We start from the raw sequence: 17,657 nt of genomic DNA on the forward strand, positions 1-17,657 counted from the left end.
CATTTTAGGAATAGTTGGTGTGGGGAGCCCGAACATCCACACAACAACATAAGTTAGAGCAGAACACACACATCAGCATTGAAAGCATGGATACTTCGAAGGAGTGTAGAAACCAGTGGCGTAGCAATGAGGGCTTGGGGGGGCCATCCGCCCCAGGCGGCACAAGTACTGGAGGCCGCGCCCCATGCTCTTACATGCGGCCATCGTGGGGTGGCACAGGCAGGAATCACCAGCACCAGCCCTTTTTACCTGCACCGGCCATGGGTGGCAAATGCAGGGACCACCACAGGCGGCTAAAAGTCTAGCTACATCACTGATAGTAAGAGGTTAGAATAGATAGCTACATCGATCAGCACTTTAGTGATGTTTTCCTTCGTGTTTTGACTGGTGGGATCGGTCCAGTATAATATGGAGAAGCAGAAGCAACAAAATGTGATTTGGAGTTGAGTAAGAATGTCTATTAGACGTATGAAGGACAGTAGAGGTTAAATTAATGAGATAATTTATGAACCAGTAACACTCCATTCTGCAGTGTTTTAGAGATTTCCAGCTACCGTCTTCCCTCTCATACATCAACCTTTACTCTTTGACTACCATTTGCTTTCTCCTTTCCTCATTCCTTGCGTCTTCCTTATCCCCTCTTTTTTCTCATATAGTACTTGTCATACCTTGTCTTTTCTACTTTCCTCCCATCCTTGCTCGCACTGTTCCACCTTTATGCATGCTTTCCACCTTTTATTTTGCATTTTCTTCCCACTTGTCCTTCATCTCTATTCCAGCTGACTTATTTCCTATAGTTTCTTCCTTTGTTCCATTCCTCAATACCATTTTCATTTCTGTGCTATTTGTCCTTCCTTCCTTCATTTTTCCTTTCTTACTTCTTCACGTTCTTTCTTCCTTGATCTCTTCTTTTTTTCCTTCTCCTTCTCCGGACCTCCCTTTCTTGCTCTGTCCTTTCTTCCACATCCTCTCTTACTAATTGTTTTAGACTGATTACTGGTTGAGAGAGTTGAAACCCTGCTTAAGCAGAAACCACAATCTACGTCAGGGTGAAACACAATCAAACCTCAAATTAACCTGTGCTTAACCCACTGGTAGTTTGGCACAAAAGCAGTCAGGTTTAACTTAAAGGCAATGTTTAAAGTATTTATGCAGTACTACAATCAATAATATAGTGAAAACACAACACAAGAAAAATCCACACTAATTTAGAAAAATAGAGTGAAATGTAATACATTATTTGACACTATAACACCAAAGATCCTATCAGTAAAAAAGGAGATATGCAATGTTAAACATTTAAGTGAAAATAGTGCCTAAAAGCACAAAACGGCAACTGTGTTTTTCTGGTTACACTGGACCGGGAAAAAATGACAAGTTCATGCTGACCACAATGGCCATCTACAAGGACTTAGGTAGGCCAGATGAACAGAATACATTAAATCCTGGTTGAGGATCGATGCAACGTCTCTGCTTTGAGTTGCACTGGCCGGCGTTGAAAAACTGTCAATGTGGAGCTAGTGATTTGAGGTCCTATGCCAAGTTGTGTGGAGCAGTGAAGTCAGCAGCTGTCAATGGGAGCTGTCTAACCAAGGTCCTGCATTGTTGTTGAAGCTGCTGCAGAGGCTTGTAAAGACTTGCATAGCGATGCGCCGAGGTTCATCACACTGGGCCGGTGCTGGTGAATCCACTGGTTCTTGTAAGGGGCTGCAAGGAGCTGAGTCACACTGCATCTAGCTTGGTCGGTTGTCAGTGTTTTCGACAATCAAGGTGATGCGTGGTCCCGCGTCAGAGCTGCGTGACATTGGGTTGTTTGTCAGCATCGAGAGGTACTGCGCTGCACTGCCAAGAGTCAGAGAAGCATGGCGCATAGAAACCTGTTGAGTCCCTGTGGCTTTGAGAACAGGAGATCAGCCGAATGACCATTGGAGATCTTGGAGTACTGGGACACAGGCAGGCTGATTTCCGCAGGGCAGCTCACATCAGCAGAGTCCTGGGGCAGCAACAGTAGTTACTTGGGCAGCGAAGCAGATCAACAGGCTAGGCTTGACAGCTTGGCAGTCCTTCTTCCTGGCAGAAACCACAGGTCTAGAAGTTATCTGAAGAGTTGGGGGTCTGAGGCCCAATATTAATATGTGGTGCTCACTTTGAAGTAAGAGAAGTTTCTAGAGGCTACTACCCCCTGGGGTGTCAGGCATCCCCTTCCTCCCTGCCCTGGCCCCAGCGTTTCTGGGAACACAAAAGACTATTGACAAACCCTGTGCGTGAGTGTTCAGGCAGAGCCTTTGTGATGTGCAAGTGTGGTTGGTAAAGCTCCTCCCCCTCATCAAGTCAGAGATAGCTCATCCTGCCAACACCTATGGCCCTTTGTCTCACTTACCAATGAAGAGGGATTTTCATTCTAGATCTTTAGACACCAAACTCAACATTCCTACCTGCTCCTAATTAAAGTTATCACTTATGGCAACATAATATTATTCTATGGGAGCGTTAGGGCTTGCAGTAGAGAAATATGCATAGAAGAGTTTTTCACTACCAGGACATGTAAAACATAAAAGTACATTTCCAACTTTTCAGAAACACTGCGCTCTGGCCTATGGACTGTTCTAGGCCTACTCTAGGGGTGAGTTATCTGTATTAAGAAGGAAGGATTGGACCAGGCAAAAAAAAATTTTGACAGGTCAAAATGGCAATTTAAACTGCACACAGAGGCATGTTTAAAACGGCTACTTAAGTGGGGGGCAAAATCAGTGCTGCAGAACCACTAGTAGCATTTATATACAGGCCGGGAGTACAGGTTGTACCACTTTACTAGGGACTTACAAGTAAATTAAAGGTGTAAATTGGGTGTAAGTCAATTTCACCACATTTAATGGAGAGAGCACATGCACTTTAGCACAGGTTAGCAGTGGTAAAGTGAACAGAATCCTAAGGCCAACAAAAATAAGATCAGCAAAAATGGATGAGGAAGGCAAAATGTTTGGAGGAAGACCGCCCTAAGGATGACAGGTTTAACACAACTTAATCCTTCTAAACTTTCTTCCCTCTTCCATCGTTTCTTCCATGACACTTCACAAAGCATACCACTAAATCAAACTTAGCTAACCATAAATAAATAAAACATATCGCTAAAAAACCTATTTGAACATCACAAACTAGAGATGTAATAAGTTGAGGAACTTCACCCTTGGAGAAAGTGGGTGATGAAGATTTCAACTTTGTCTTCATCTATCATAAGTAGTTCAAACCCTTGGCATGCATCCCTTATGATTATTTTCTGCTCCTGGATGGGTTGTGGCCTAGACATCCTTGAACTGGAAAGTGTAGCACTCTGCAGTCATCTATCTGTCACCAGGTAAGATGGGCTGAGGGGGAAGTGCTGAAAGGGAAGTTGTGGTGGTTTTGCCGAGGACTATTCAACTGGGGTGGTGGGGTATGGCTGACTGCCGGTCCGGGGTCCAGGGAAAGCAGCATTTAATCTGAGATGGAGAGGAAGGAGTTTCGGATTTTGGTGAAGGGAGGGAGGGGCTCTCAAGGCAGGGAAAGGATGCAAGTAACACCCTTCACCCCACCACCCTGAGCAGCCCCTTACAGTGGAGAAAATGTTTCCTGCTGCCACAAAGGGCCACTCGAGCTTCCATTTTTGCGTTTTGTTAAGTTTATGACCTTTGCCCATTGCGAATTTCACAAACTTAAATGATAATTTTGTTAACTTTGCAATCAAAACATCGCTGGATTTAATAACAATAAAACATTACTTAACAAGGCATGACCAACAAGAAACATAGCTACAAACAAAACAAAACTAAATGCAACATTGAGAAAAATAACACTAAACAACATATAAAAATAAACAAAAAAACACTAGCAGAAATATCGAGCAAATCTAATCCAGTTAAATTATGCAGAATAAAACTAGACAATGTACAACATGGGGAAAACATTGCTAGCATAACAATAATAAGACAGAATCAATTATGACCAAATAACCAAAATGAAGTAAAAGGTCAAACCATTACTTAACAAATCAAATCAAAGAAAAATAATATAAGCAAAAGATAGGAAAACCGTTGCAATTCTTTATACTGACTAAATCTGTTACTTCAAAATACATGTGGATTTGATCAAGAGGTGGAAGTGCAGAAACTACATAGACACTCCACTCCAGCCAATCACGATGGCTCCCCAGCATCACTGCCACTGTTTCTAAATACAGGGTCTCATTTAGCCCCATGCACCATCGGTGCGTCACATTTTGTGATGCTCCTGTGGCACAGGAGCCTGCTTCATATTTACCAGGCAGCACTAAGCCACTTTTTTTGGTTTAATGCTGCTGTGTATATATTGTTCAATTGAACGCAGTTTTCTGCATTAAAGGGGTGTAGAACGGATGTTGCTGGGGGCATTCCCAGCAGTATCAATGGCTTTTTGACACTGCCTCAGATTTACAAAAAATCGTAAATCTGAGGCAGCACCGAAAACGTATGCCGCCGCAGGGGAGGCATAAGGGAGGCACACCAAGGATAAACATCTTTATTTCTCCTCGTTTTTCCTTTTTCTATGTGTGCTGCATTCTACTGCACACATAGAAAGAGGAATCTGCATCTTGTGTTTGTTTTTGTGCAGGTAGGTTACCCTGCCTGCACAAAAACAATTGTTGCTGCAATGCAGGCACCCTTTCATCCTTGGTGCAAAGTTATCTGCGTTGGCGCATGTCAGCCAATTGCACGTCAGTGCAGGGTAAAAGGACAGGAATGCGCCGTATCTGATTGATATGGCACATTCCTGCCCTTTTATTTTGCCTTAGGGCAGCACAGGAGGAAGGTCTGCAGTGCTGCCCTACGGCAAAAACGTATTAATTAGGCCCACAGTTTTTCAATGGGGCCAATCAATTTATTTGCTGCACCCATGGGTGCCCATGGTTTCATTTGAGTAAATCGAGTGATCCAAGTGCTCCTGCAAAGTTTTATTGCACCCTCTAGTGAGGTGGCCATTCAATGCCCTTGCGTTTTCACCGCTGAGGTTCAGACCTTCTCTGTCCTGATGGTGAATCATTTGTTCCTGGTGAGTGCATCACATTTTAAATGCTCACCCACCATATTGCTGTGACATGCTCTCACTCATGTTCATCATTTGACTGGTAGATCTAACAACCTCTCAGGGTCGCCGACTTACCAAAAGTACTGTTGATTTCCTTGCAGGTCAGACTACCTCTTCAAACACCTATAATGGATGTGCTTCAAACTCCACTTCTGGTATGTCCTCATAAAAGTAGACATCTTCTTGCTTACAGACCATCAGACATGTTTAGCCGCATTTTCCAGCAGGGAGCCCAAAAGCACTGATATGTTGAGCAGGATTTAATCAGCCAGAGTATAACTGTTCCCTCGCACCGGCCTTGGCAAGAAGGCTTTGCAGCTTCACCTCTGAGATTTACCATACGACGCAACAGAAGGACGCTGTTTCTCGGCCAGCTGTTAGCCGGGGTGCACGAACAGCGATTTCATGTGTGGGTGAGCAAGAGTTAGTCACAGATAGCGCATAGCACAGCTGATATGTTCCCGGCTTGAAACCGGCTATAAAGCAAATGCAAAGGCAAGACTTAGCACTTGAAAGCCAACTGAACACGGGGTCTGCGTTCTTGGTAAATTATGGAACTTCAACCAAGGTACGGTGGATAAATTAGCAGTCCCAAGGTCACAAGGAGAAGCAAGGACCTTAGCTCATGGCTTTTTGCCTCCAAAAGTCTCTGTTGAATATTCCATTGTTTATAAGATGCTTTTATCCAAAGAGCTTACATAGAACATTTTTATCTTTAGAATTATTATTGCACAATCAAAACACTTACTCCTTTTGCCAATCTCAGAAGAATGAAGGGCTGAGGTGTGCTTTTATATTCAAACCTGCAGCCTGCAGATCACACACAGATCTGTAGAACTATCTGACCAACCACATCTAATACAGTGACGTAACTTGAGGCCCCATAAACGTGCATGGAGGCCCCATGCTCCGAACCCAGTCAGGAGCTCTCAGGCCAGTGGCCCATGCACAGTGCCAAAAGGGCCCCCTGTAGCTCTGGGGTTCACTCGCACCGTCGGGGCTCCAGGGGCTAATGTCAAGCTTCTGATCTGACCGCTGTCTTGTGCGAGGTGTGGGGTCCCATGCATGCAAGATGTGGCCCCAAATAAAAAAATGAAAAAGGGATGACAACAGCTGAGACTTCAAGAGCATACTACCTATATACTATTGCTGCTTGAAATAACCCTCTGGTTCAAAATGCTTTGATGGAAGTCAGGGTTACTGGTTAATCCAGTAGGTATATGTTATTGATGGCTATTGGAATCAGTCATGTGCTATCAAGAAACCATTGCCTGTGTTTACTCTAGGTTTTGTGTCAGATGAAAAGAACAGGAAGTAGGTGCTATCATTAGTGGGAGGGTACCTGAGTTCACGTGGCTGGCTGGTGGGGTCAATAGACAGGCAAGAGGAAAATAAGTATTGTTAGGTTGCAGGGATATGATTTCAAATAAGGAGAAGTGGTGATCTATGCATTGAGATGTGGGCAGTTTGCAGCAATACAATAATAGAGAATAAGGCAGACAGTCATGTGGCTTATAGTATGATACTCTTAGAGAGAAGGACTGCAGAGGACGGAATGAATGCAGAGGGTCATGTTCTGAGACACACCTTAAAATTAACAAATGAACAAGCAGTCTCAACTGGTCTTCCTACATAAGGACTTTGAGGTGCACTGCCTTGGCCCACTGAAGCAATGAATTCTATGGCTGGCTACACAGACCAGCACATGTCACAACTGCTGGTTGTCTTGGCATCTCAGTTAAAGCTATCCTGAAGAAGAGGCTCACTATCTCCGACACCATACAGATTGTCTTCCTGACAAGAGTTTCAAACACAATTGTCTAGCCCCAAGATATATATATGAAAAATAAGAACATGATACATAGTTTCGACATTCCCAGATGACATGTCCTCTGTGCTCTGTTCTTCCTCCCAGACATTTGATCTGGAAAATACCCAATCGCAGCGGCAGAAAACTACAGTGCATAATTGCATGAGCAGTTGTGCACAGATATAAGGGTGTGTCCAGATCAGCCTTATAATCTTGATACAAAGAGAATTGATTTCCTTCAACACGTACAGTCTGACCTGCAAGAATGAGGGGATAGATATAAGTTTCATTAGGTCTTCTGTCCCTTCCGGAAAATAAGTGTGTTTACTATATTTTTGGTATTCATAAACTATGAGTTTAATTTTACTAATAGTAATTCTACAACTACTTTGACTCCACTCTCGTTGCAGAAACTCCACACACAAAACTATAGGTCTATCCTTTCCTTTTAAGTGCAGAGTCATCCGCCCCTACTGCGGAGACTCAGCAGTCAAATAATTGCTATCAGTAAAATGAAACTTGTAGTTTGTGAATTCAAAAAACGTAGTAAGCTTACACAAAAGTGTCAGTTTCCTTTGTGAATCAGGCCCTGAGTGTTCACTACCTGAATCTTTAATTCATAGCAAGGTTTTTAGGGGTGCATTAGTCCACATAAAACATCCAGGGCCGCTCATGCACAGTTCTTCGAGACAGCTGGTGGCAACTGAGGCCCCACTGGTATCCATTACGTTTTGAGAAAACATGTATTGGTTCCTTCTTCACTTGTGTGGTGATGTGTTTTAGATCCATAATGCCCTCAACCGAATTGAGAGAAGGCTGAGGAAGACCTTGAGCACTCTTCCAAAATTTGCCATCCAAGCTATCACAAGTAAACTCTTGCCAGCTGTGAGTAACAACAAGATCTGTCGTAGACCTATCACATTGGAAATCGCCCTGACACAGCAGAAGGAACCAAGGCTGGCGTGTTAGGAACCATGCACGCTGCCTGCAGACAATTCCTGCCCCTTACCATGTCCCTAACTTTTTTGTAGTTTTTTGGGTAAACTGTAGTCTTTTGGTATCAGAGAGCGGGAGCGGGCAAGAACTTTAGCAACATTCAGGAAATGTGTGCACTGACAGACCAAGGTAATGGCGGTAGAAGCAGAGTTCAGAATAGTTGGAAAATACGTGAGGTCCACTTAAAAGAAATTAGGAATAAAGGATTGCTTCGCCAAACCATAACTCAAAAAGGTTCGGCAATTTGCTGTGCTTCCTGACAGGGTGGTATGGGAATGTTCGGGAATTGACCTCTGTAGAGAAGGCAAAGTACATCATATCTTCAGGTAAGCCGAGAGTGTTCCATGTGCATCAGCAGTATGCTGTGTATACTTTGGGTCTCCTTTTAGATTTCACCCCTTCTAGAACTTCACAAGAAAGTAGTGCTCTGCTCACATGCCATTTAACACTGAGCGTAGTTCGCGTAGTTGCGCTACGCTTAGCTACGCGAAGTGCACTTGCACTACGCGTAGCTACGCAAATTGCATAGCACGGTAGGGAAATGTTGTTTGCAATGATTGCACAGTGCAAGATGCTTGTCCGAACTGTGCAATCATTGTGAATGGCATCATGCACAGTACAAGCGGTGGTTTCTGCCGCTAGAGTAGATTTGTACTCGAGCGGCAGCATTCTCAACGCGGACTGGTAGTTTGTCATCACGAGTGGTCGCGAGCATAGGCGACCACCCGCAATGAGAAACCTGACCTCCCCGCGTTCAGAATCTCGCCGGGAGGTTTATTTTCCACCCTCGCGATCGGCAACTTAGTGTTGCCGATCATGAGCGAGGAAAAAGTCTCGCCGGGATGTTGATTTTGCAAAAAATGCCCGCTACGCTATGCGTTTTTGCACTGTTATACGTGTGAATCGCGTAGCGCGTAGTTGCACAAACTACGCACACTCTGTGTGTGTAGTTTAGTTTTCCGCCCAGGGTTTATGCCATTGGACAGATGGGAGGCCTGGCCATCTTAGCAGAACTCTTGAATGTGATTCAAAGCTGGTGACCCCTTGTGGAGCTGCACTATCTACACAGCCCCTCTCACAGCACTGTTGCTCATGTGGGGCATTGACTGGGACACTCAACATTATCAAGCACTCGAGTTCGAAACCCACTTTCTGTAAGCACATGAGGGGGCGAGGGATGCCTTAGCAAATGGCAGTCTCACCCGCACCACCATCCCTGGCCCTACTGTCTGCGCCCTGGGTACCTACCTTTGGAACGTAAAGATATTTACCTCCACTATGACAGCTGCATGCTATTCCTTCCCTACTCCGTTTGACTCCCTATCGCTCTCCCGTGTCCATCGTGCCGAAGTGTCCCCCGGTGCTGGGTCGCCATAGCATTATGTAACCTGGGAGGCTGATGGTGTGCGTGCTCAGCTCCTGTTCTGCACATCAACGTCACCACAGATACACAGTAGTCCTCAGTGCTTTAAATGGGCTGGTACTGCCTGGTACTGAGTACCAGCACTTTTTTATTTTGACAGTACCGGCACTTCTCACGAGAGATGTAATACTTTTAATTGGAGAGTACCGCCACTTCTCGGAAACATGCAGGTACTCTGGTACAGAGTACCTGCACTTCTATTTTTACATTTAAAGCACTGGTAAGCCCCTGTCACCTGGGCTGAACTTCCAAATCAGTCTCATTGTCCCACAGTTTGTGTTTATATGTTGCATCGTGCCGTCACAAGTAGCCACTCCTGGAGAGATGCCACAATCAGAAGTCCGTTTGCAAAAAATCGAATTATTGCTCTTTGTCGCACTAACAATGGAGAGTTGTTATACAGGGCATAAAACCAACTTCATCCTCTTCCAGGGCACTTCCAAACCTGTTGGTCAAAAAAGGAAATACCGTGCAGCGCGATAAAAGAATGTTGCCCTCCCAGATCACATAATTTGGTTAAATGTGGAAACAGGACTTGCAATTCAGACATGATTGTCCCACTAACCACACATTAACCAATGCATCGCTTTTCATCTCTCGCCAAGACACGGTTCTATAAAAAGTTACAAATATATTAAATAAGAGGAGTAGAATTATAGGGAAAGGGTAAGTATACCACTTTAGTGCAAACTATGCATTTTAATACAGACATTATTTCCAGCTGTTTCTGCTGTAGGGTCCGTGAGCATGTGTGCGCGCGACAGGAGGTCCTGGCACGTCTGTTATCATGTCTCACGTGTCAGACAATAAAAGCATCTTCAGACCTGGCACCATCGCATTGGTAATTTATTGATGCTATATTTTATGCAAGCAACAAACAAGCAAACAGACCAAGGACACATTTTCAAAAGACAAGGTGGGATATGCTCTCACTCAGAGACCAAGAACAGCAGAACGCCCTCCCCAGGTGGGCTTCCAGTGCAGCTGAGGGTGGTCTCGACAGGGGACCAAGAAAAGGGTCTCAACGGGTCTGAGCCCCAACTTCAAAGCGAGCTTCAAAGTTAAACACTTGATCATTGTTTACCTTTTGATAAAGCTTGCGTCCTTGCAAGGGGAACAAAAGCTTGAAGTGTCCCAGTCTGTCTGGGCAACTAACAGAACCTGTGGGGAGGTGGGGCCAGAAATATATAGAGAAGTCTGAAGATATATTGGAGGGCATTACAGACGAAGGAGTCAGCCACATCTCAAATATGATTTGAAGCAATCTACCTGGCAGCATGTAACTCTATATAAACTCACACTACCAGAACATAACATAAAGCCTTTAGTACTTTCAGGAGAGACACCAAGAAATGAATGTTCATGGAATCCGATCTCCCTGGCACCCGTGTAAACAGGCTTAGAACACTATGGTCGGCTGTGTGAGAAGCTCGCCCTTTTGTGGCAGCTTGTGGCGGTCCTGTGGCACGGCGCTGTCATTCTGATATTTCACCTACCCATATCCTTTACATTTCCACATGTATAGAGACAATCCAGTCGACAGTGTAGGCTTTGTAAACAACTCTTTACCTGCCAGCATCGCCTTAACCCCTTGAGTGTGCATGACGGAACCACGCAGTCATGAGCCATGGGCAGCGTGTGCTCATGACGGGGTGGTTCCGTTATGCGGCTGCCGCTCTGCCCACGCGGCATTAATTCCCCGCCTGTGCAGGGCGAATTAATGAGCGGGCGGGGCCATGACGGAACCACGCCGTCATGAGCATGAGCACACGCCGCCTGTAACTCATGACGGCGAGGTCCCGTCATGAGCACGGAAGCGCCGCGCTCACCCCCTAACCCCCGCACCGCGGCGATATTTGTGTTGCGGCAAAGGGGTTAAAGTATGGGTACTTTTTATATAACTGGAAGCAGTAGTGGCCCGTGGAGGGAGTTCCATGGGGCGGTGAGGCGGGGCGGGGGAGGGGCAGGTTGGGGGTAGTAAAGACCAGAATATGGATGAATGGAGGTAAGTAAACAATTAAATACATTAAACGAATTTCATTGCGAGTGCCGCATCACATTTTGCATTTCGTCCAAACCATACTCTACAAAAGCAGGGGTCCCTCAAGGTTCTATCATCTCGCCCATGCTTTGCAATATCTACATGAAGCCATTACCAATACTGATCAATATATTTCACCTCACGTGCTATAACTATGCAGATGACACGCAAACACTCCTTCAACTGGAATGCCCCAAAGACATTGGAAAATCACCAATTTTCAGCTGTCTCAGAACCGTGGATCAGTGATGACTTGGAGCCATCTCAAATTGAATGCTTCAAAAACTGAAATACTCATGTGTGGCGACTGGAAACATTACAACCCGCTAGCCGCATGGCCTGATGAACTGGGATCACTGCCTAAAGTATCGAAGGAAGTAAGAAACCTCAGAATGACCATGGACTCCAAGCTGTCGATGAATGCCCAAGTGGATAAACTAGCAAGATCAAGCTTTGCTACTATAAAAACGCTGCGACGAATTTTCCCTCATTTGGGATTTCCACACAAGGTCCAAGCTACCATCTCCCTTGTTCTGTCCAAACTCGATTACGCCAATAGCCTCTACCACGGATCACGTTTAACGACCATGAAAAGACTACAACGGATTCAGAACTCGGCTGCCAGACTACTCTTGCATATCAAACCGCAAGACCACTTCTCCCCTGCTTGAAATCCCTGCATTGGTTACCGGTTGCCAGAAGATCCACTTTCAAGCTGCTTTGTATCACCCCCAAAGCAATACATGGAATAGGACCACTCTTCATCAGGAATAAAATCACCAAACACATTCAACAAAGGAACCTCCGCTCTAAAGGAGCATCTCGCCTCAAAATCCCACCATACAAGAAAAAAACCATGGGTGGCACATCCTTCTCTGTTCAAGCAGCCAAACTATGGAACTCTTTACCCCCCAACATAAGGTCCACCGACAACCATCTTATCTTCAGAAAACTACTCAAGATTTGGCTCTTCCCCACATAAGCACCATAAGCAAACAGAAATTTACAGCATATCCCTCTGTATATAAGCATTTGTTTTCAGTATAGATATGTACCTATCTTTGTGTATTACTTTGCATAAACATGTAAAATAATATTATGTTGTTAAGAGAAAAAAATAAAAAAAATAAAATAAAAATCATCTTTGGTCTACATGTACATACTTCCATTGTGTATCTATGTACCTTACATGTACTTGGATCTGTGTATCTGTTACTTTATCCAATGCACTACCCTATTTCTCATCCTGTGCCTCTATCAATATCTTTAATCTACCTATACTTACCTCCTTTATGTATCTATATACTTTCAATGTACTTATGGTTCTATATATTTATCACTTTCTTCTAATTTAGCATTTCCAACGCACTACCCTATTTCTCAGCCTATACTTCGCTCAATATATCTTCTAGCCCAATCTTCTATATCATCTCAAACTTCTTTCTACTACTCCTTCCAATGCACTACCCTATATCTCATCCTATACATCTATCAATACATCCTCTACATCCACTCTCCCATTTATCCCAAACCCCAAACCACAACTATGATCGCCAAAATACCCCTTTCTAGACTCTCTCCTACTCTACCCCTCCTTGCATCATCTGACACCTCTTTTTACTATACCGATCCCCTAAAACAAACCTTTCTAAACTCTTCCCTCTGACTCCTCCCCTCCAAAACTCCTTTTTACTCATTCAAAAGCCTCCTCCGCCTGCTAAGACCTAAAAAAATAATAATCCTTCACTCTTTTTTCCCTCCACTATCCTTTTTCAATCAAAATTAACAGACTAACATGTTCACTTCTCAAATTCCATATTCAACTATATTGATATACTACCCAAACAACTGAATAACATATCCACTACTCAAATTACTTCATATTTATACTGTACTAATTTTCAACACTAATCTTTTATGGGTTCTGGAGTGGCGTGCTACTCGCCAGAAAAGCGCTTCAACACCCATCAGGGGTAACAAGTGCCATATGAATGCAAATCTTTCTTCCCCTTTTATCCCTCTGCTATTCTTCTCACTCCAAGTAACTGACTAATATCCACCACTGAAATGACTTCATATTTCACTATATTAATTCACCACTAATCCTTTATAGGCTTCCTGAATAGCGTGCGTCAACAAGCGCTATATCAATACAAACCTTTGTCCTCCTCTATCCTTCTGCTATCATTCCAAATCCAATTAACTGACTAACCTATCCACCACTTAAAATGTATTTGCAGGTTTCACTATACTAATTCAACACTAATCCTCTATGGGTCCCGGAGTAGCGTGCTACTCGTCGAAAAAGCACTTCGACGCCTCGTCAGGGTTAGTAAGCGCTATATAATGCAATTACAATACAATACAAGAAATAAACAACTTCATATCTAAAAATACCTAATCTCATCTAGTTCATCTATTGGTCCCACTAAAAACCTGCATGAGAACACAAACCTCTCACTAATGATCACATCTAACTCCTATGAATGTAATCCTACCACAAACAAACTGAAGTAAATGCATCGAATGATTTCCTTGAGAGCACAAGCCAGTTCCAATAACCAACAATAAGCAAACAAAACTAATAACCTTGGGTCCTGGAGCAATGTGCTGCCTTGAATAAAGTGATTCACCTCATCAGGGGTATAACACTATTAAAAGGCAATTGCAAAATAATACACTATGAACCTAAACCAGGGAGTGCCAAACACAAGCAAATAGAACTGGGACAGTTGCAGAAACCAGGGGTCTCCAACAGGTAGCTCGGGAGCCAGTACTCTGGAAGTAGCTCAGTGAAAATAATCCGGAGCTACTAATGATTTTCACCATTGTTGCAGTAGCGACCACCTCAAATATAATTACAATAGTGATCACACCTTGAAGGATTACTAGAAATGACCACCCAAATCTATGTCATAATATTGTGTGACAAAATGTTGTCATTCCAAAATTTCAAATCCAGAATATTGAATAATGCAATATCATGAAAGTAAATATACTTAGGTAAGTATGGATAAACTGTTCTTAACTTCACAACTACATACCTTTGAAGATACATATATGTTCGAGTTAAATACATGTGGCATGAAGAATGTAAATAAAGGTAAACTTACCTAAAAATACTTAGCTACATGGTATTGTGGTGGTTGATGTTCTGGACACAATATTTTGCCTGGGCGATATTTAAAATGCAACTTTGTAGTAGAACCCTAACCACCCAAATGCTTAAGACAGGGTTACTAACAGAAATGTCAAAAATAGTGTTATCAATGTACAATACCTGCACATGACTAATGAAATAACAGCCACATCAGAAGGTGCCCAAAGGAAGAAATTAAATATTATCAGTTTCTCAAAATATATATATATTTTTAATCTAATATGCCATATGTATATTGGATTAACGCACTCAAAGAAACCATTGTATTTTACTGAGAAAAAACAATTTTTGCTTAAAAAATTATTTTTTATGTATGGTTCCCAACTGCTGCTTGGGATTTCCTGATTACAAATGTGTCACATGGACAGATTCTAGTCCTCCTCTGCAGGTATTGCTGTCACATGCCAGGGTTGCCCACCATAATGCCAAAGATGCCTACATTATGTCAAGAATGCCCACCTTCAGGTCATGGCCACAATTGTGCCATGACTGTCCACCATAATGCTAAGAAGAACCGCTTCATCTTGTCAGTCATGCACATTACTATTCTAAGGATGGACACAATTATGTGATAGATGGCCACAAATAGGCCAGGCATGCTCACAATATGTCAGGAGTAGCTGTCATGATGCCATCATTAGTCTAAGAATGCCCAACAAATGTCAAGTTGTAGCATTTAATGTGAGTGTCAATATAATGTCAGGAACATTCATAATTGTGTCATAGATGTACCCCTTATATTGAGAGTACGATATACACTTGTTATTCCCTGACACCAGAATAGATTCTAGCGGGAGACAATGTCTTTCAAGAAGCGATACAACACCAGGCACACCCACAACATGTACTTAATAGCGTATATATAAATACATATGCATAGAGAGAAATTTAAACAAGTACACATACATATGTTCAGTCCTACTGTCTGAGACAAAGAAGGCTATAACCTGTCTCACAATCCATCCTCTGCTTGCTTTGAATAAAGGGATACTAATGGATGGTTATCACATACTAACACTCTTTCTCTGGCAGTTCCACACTCTAGCAACTCCACTTTGGCTATTGTTGACATTTCTTTTCTGACTCAGTTTCACAGGTGTTTTGTATGATCAATAAAATGGGGCTTGCAAAGTGACAAATCTTTTTGTGATTTTGCTAAACTTAGAGTGGTGACAGTTGATCATGTTGCAGGTACTGTAGGCTGTCACACTGTTTGTGTGTAAGCATATGGTCCTGACATTCATTTGATTGTCAACCATTCTAAGAATGGAGAGGAGTAGCACTATCATCTTCAAAATTGGTAGACCCTCTCAAATATGTACTGTGCTGGGTTGCACTTTGGCAGCTACCATTAGCTCCCGAACTACCAGATGAAGACCCCTGTATATTCTGTAGATATGCCCAAAAACCCAGGCGCCATTGGTGTTAAAAACAACGCCCTGAATGAGCTAGACTACATCTTGTTCAACAGACTCAATCAGCTCACAAGGCCACAAAACTCATGCCAGGTATCAAGGTCTTTATTGCCAGAACACCAACTGGCAAAGTGACTCAGCTCCACTTGTCAGCAGAAACAGGCTTGTTCATTCTTGGCAGAAGCAGTTGTCAGTATTGCCAAACAGTCCACCAGGATAGCTAAGGCACACAATTGTCCTGCCCAGGAGAATTTCCACAGAGAGGCTTCAGAACAGCATGCAGTACACTGGTGAGATCTCTTAGCAGGTCACTTTCAACCCTAGTATATCATTATATGCACTAAACAAGGACTCACAGGGACAATACTCAGCCCTATCAGAATGTGGGCTAGGTTCCTCTCGACCAGATGGAAAGGAGGAATGCCAAGGGTGGTTTCAGGTGGCTGAACTCATACAGAGCTCCCTCCTAACATCAGGAGAAACTCATTCCAACATTCAGTTTGAAATCCTCTAAATGGCTTAACCCTCTAATGGTTTCCTGATCAAGAGCTTGATGAAGTGGAAGTCAATGAGGTAGGAACCTGGCAAATCTGGTGGCAGGAGGAGCCCAGGTTCATCATTGCTCATATAGAGAAAAAGAGGTGGTTTCCACTTACAGGAGTGGGTAATTATGACCCCATAAGGTGATTGCTGGTATTCTCCTCTCTTGGCCCAGGGCCCTGGCTGCAAGAGACTCAAGACTGAGAGGAGAATAGCTACTGGAGAGGGTCTGTGGAAGTTATAGCCCACTGACATCCTGTAATCCCCGCATTGTAATCGCATGCGGGGTAAAAGCCCGCGTTGTATTGACATACAACCCCTCGAACAAGAGGACGGGGAAAGGGTAGTTAAACAGATGAGTCTGCCAACCTTTGTTGTTACAGTTAGCACACATGTATACTCTCACTCTTACACGTACACCTTAAACTAACAAGAATGATATGCCAGTCCTTTTGGCCAACAGGAACAAGGTACAACATGGAATCACTATTACAGCATTAATGTTTGTGAGTCTCAGCTGTCACCACATAAAGACGGGTCAGCTCTCTTCGTCCCAGTGGGTAATGCAGTAAAACAGAAACTGGCCATCTCCCTCTCTTAAGCCAAGGAAAGGCAACACTTTCATCAGGTAAAGTTAGAGACCACTCAGAAAATAGCAAAAAGGCATACGGAAGGGCTGTGATGACTCTCTTCCATAAACGCTGCAGTACATTGCCACCAACATCGCCAAAGCATTATAAGTGATATTCACATCTAGAGTGCCTCTCAGAGGCACCAGAAGTTAACATTGGAAGCCTTGATGCAGTAGGTCGATCTCCACCAGCAGTAGCATGTGGTCTTACTAATGTGCAAGCCCCCACTCCTCTCTGGAGCATTGCAATCTATGTTCACATCCTCCCAAGGTAAGTGCCATAGCCCCCCAAATCACCTGAAACATTAAAAGTAGTTATAGTTCCATGCAGTAGCATTTGTTCTCCAACACAAAGGTTGGATTCTTCCTTCCCTCCAGAGGTATTGACAGATACCATAATGACATTTACACACCTGCATTCATCACTCCACTCTACATAATCTGCCTCGAGGTATACCAAAGCCAAGGGTTCAACAACACAGTGGTACTCAGCAGGCTGTCTTCCTACTCCATGTAAAGAGAGCCTTGAGGCAGGGCTGTT

The 17,657-nt window shown here is 43.5% G+C and overlaps 1 protein-coding gene across 2 annotated transcripts in view; it reads right to left on the minus strand.

Annotated features, from left to right (window-relative positions):
* The window catches only part of SATB2 (SATB homeobox 2), a 387,952-nt gene that overhangs the window by 220,394 nt on the left and 149,901 nt on the right, over positions 1 to 17,657 (minus strand). The gene's annotated exons all lie outside the window — the stretch shown is intronic.

Source organism: Lissotriton helveticus, chromosome 3_1 (genome assembly GCF_964261635.1).
Source record: "Lissotriton helveticus chromosome 3_1, aLisHel1.1, whole genome shotgun sequence".
In the NCBI taxonomy this organism is placed as follows: domain Eukaryota; kingdom Metazoa; phylum Chordata; class Amphibia; order Caudata; family Salamandridae; genus Lissotriton; species Lissotriton helveticus.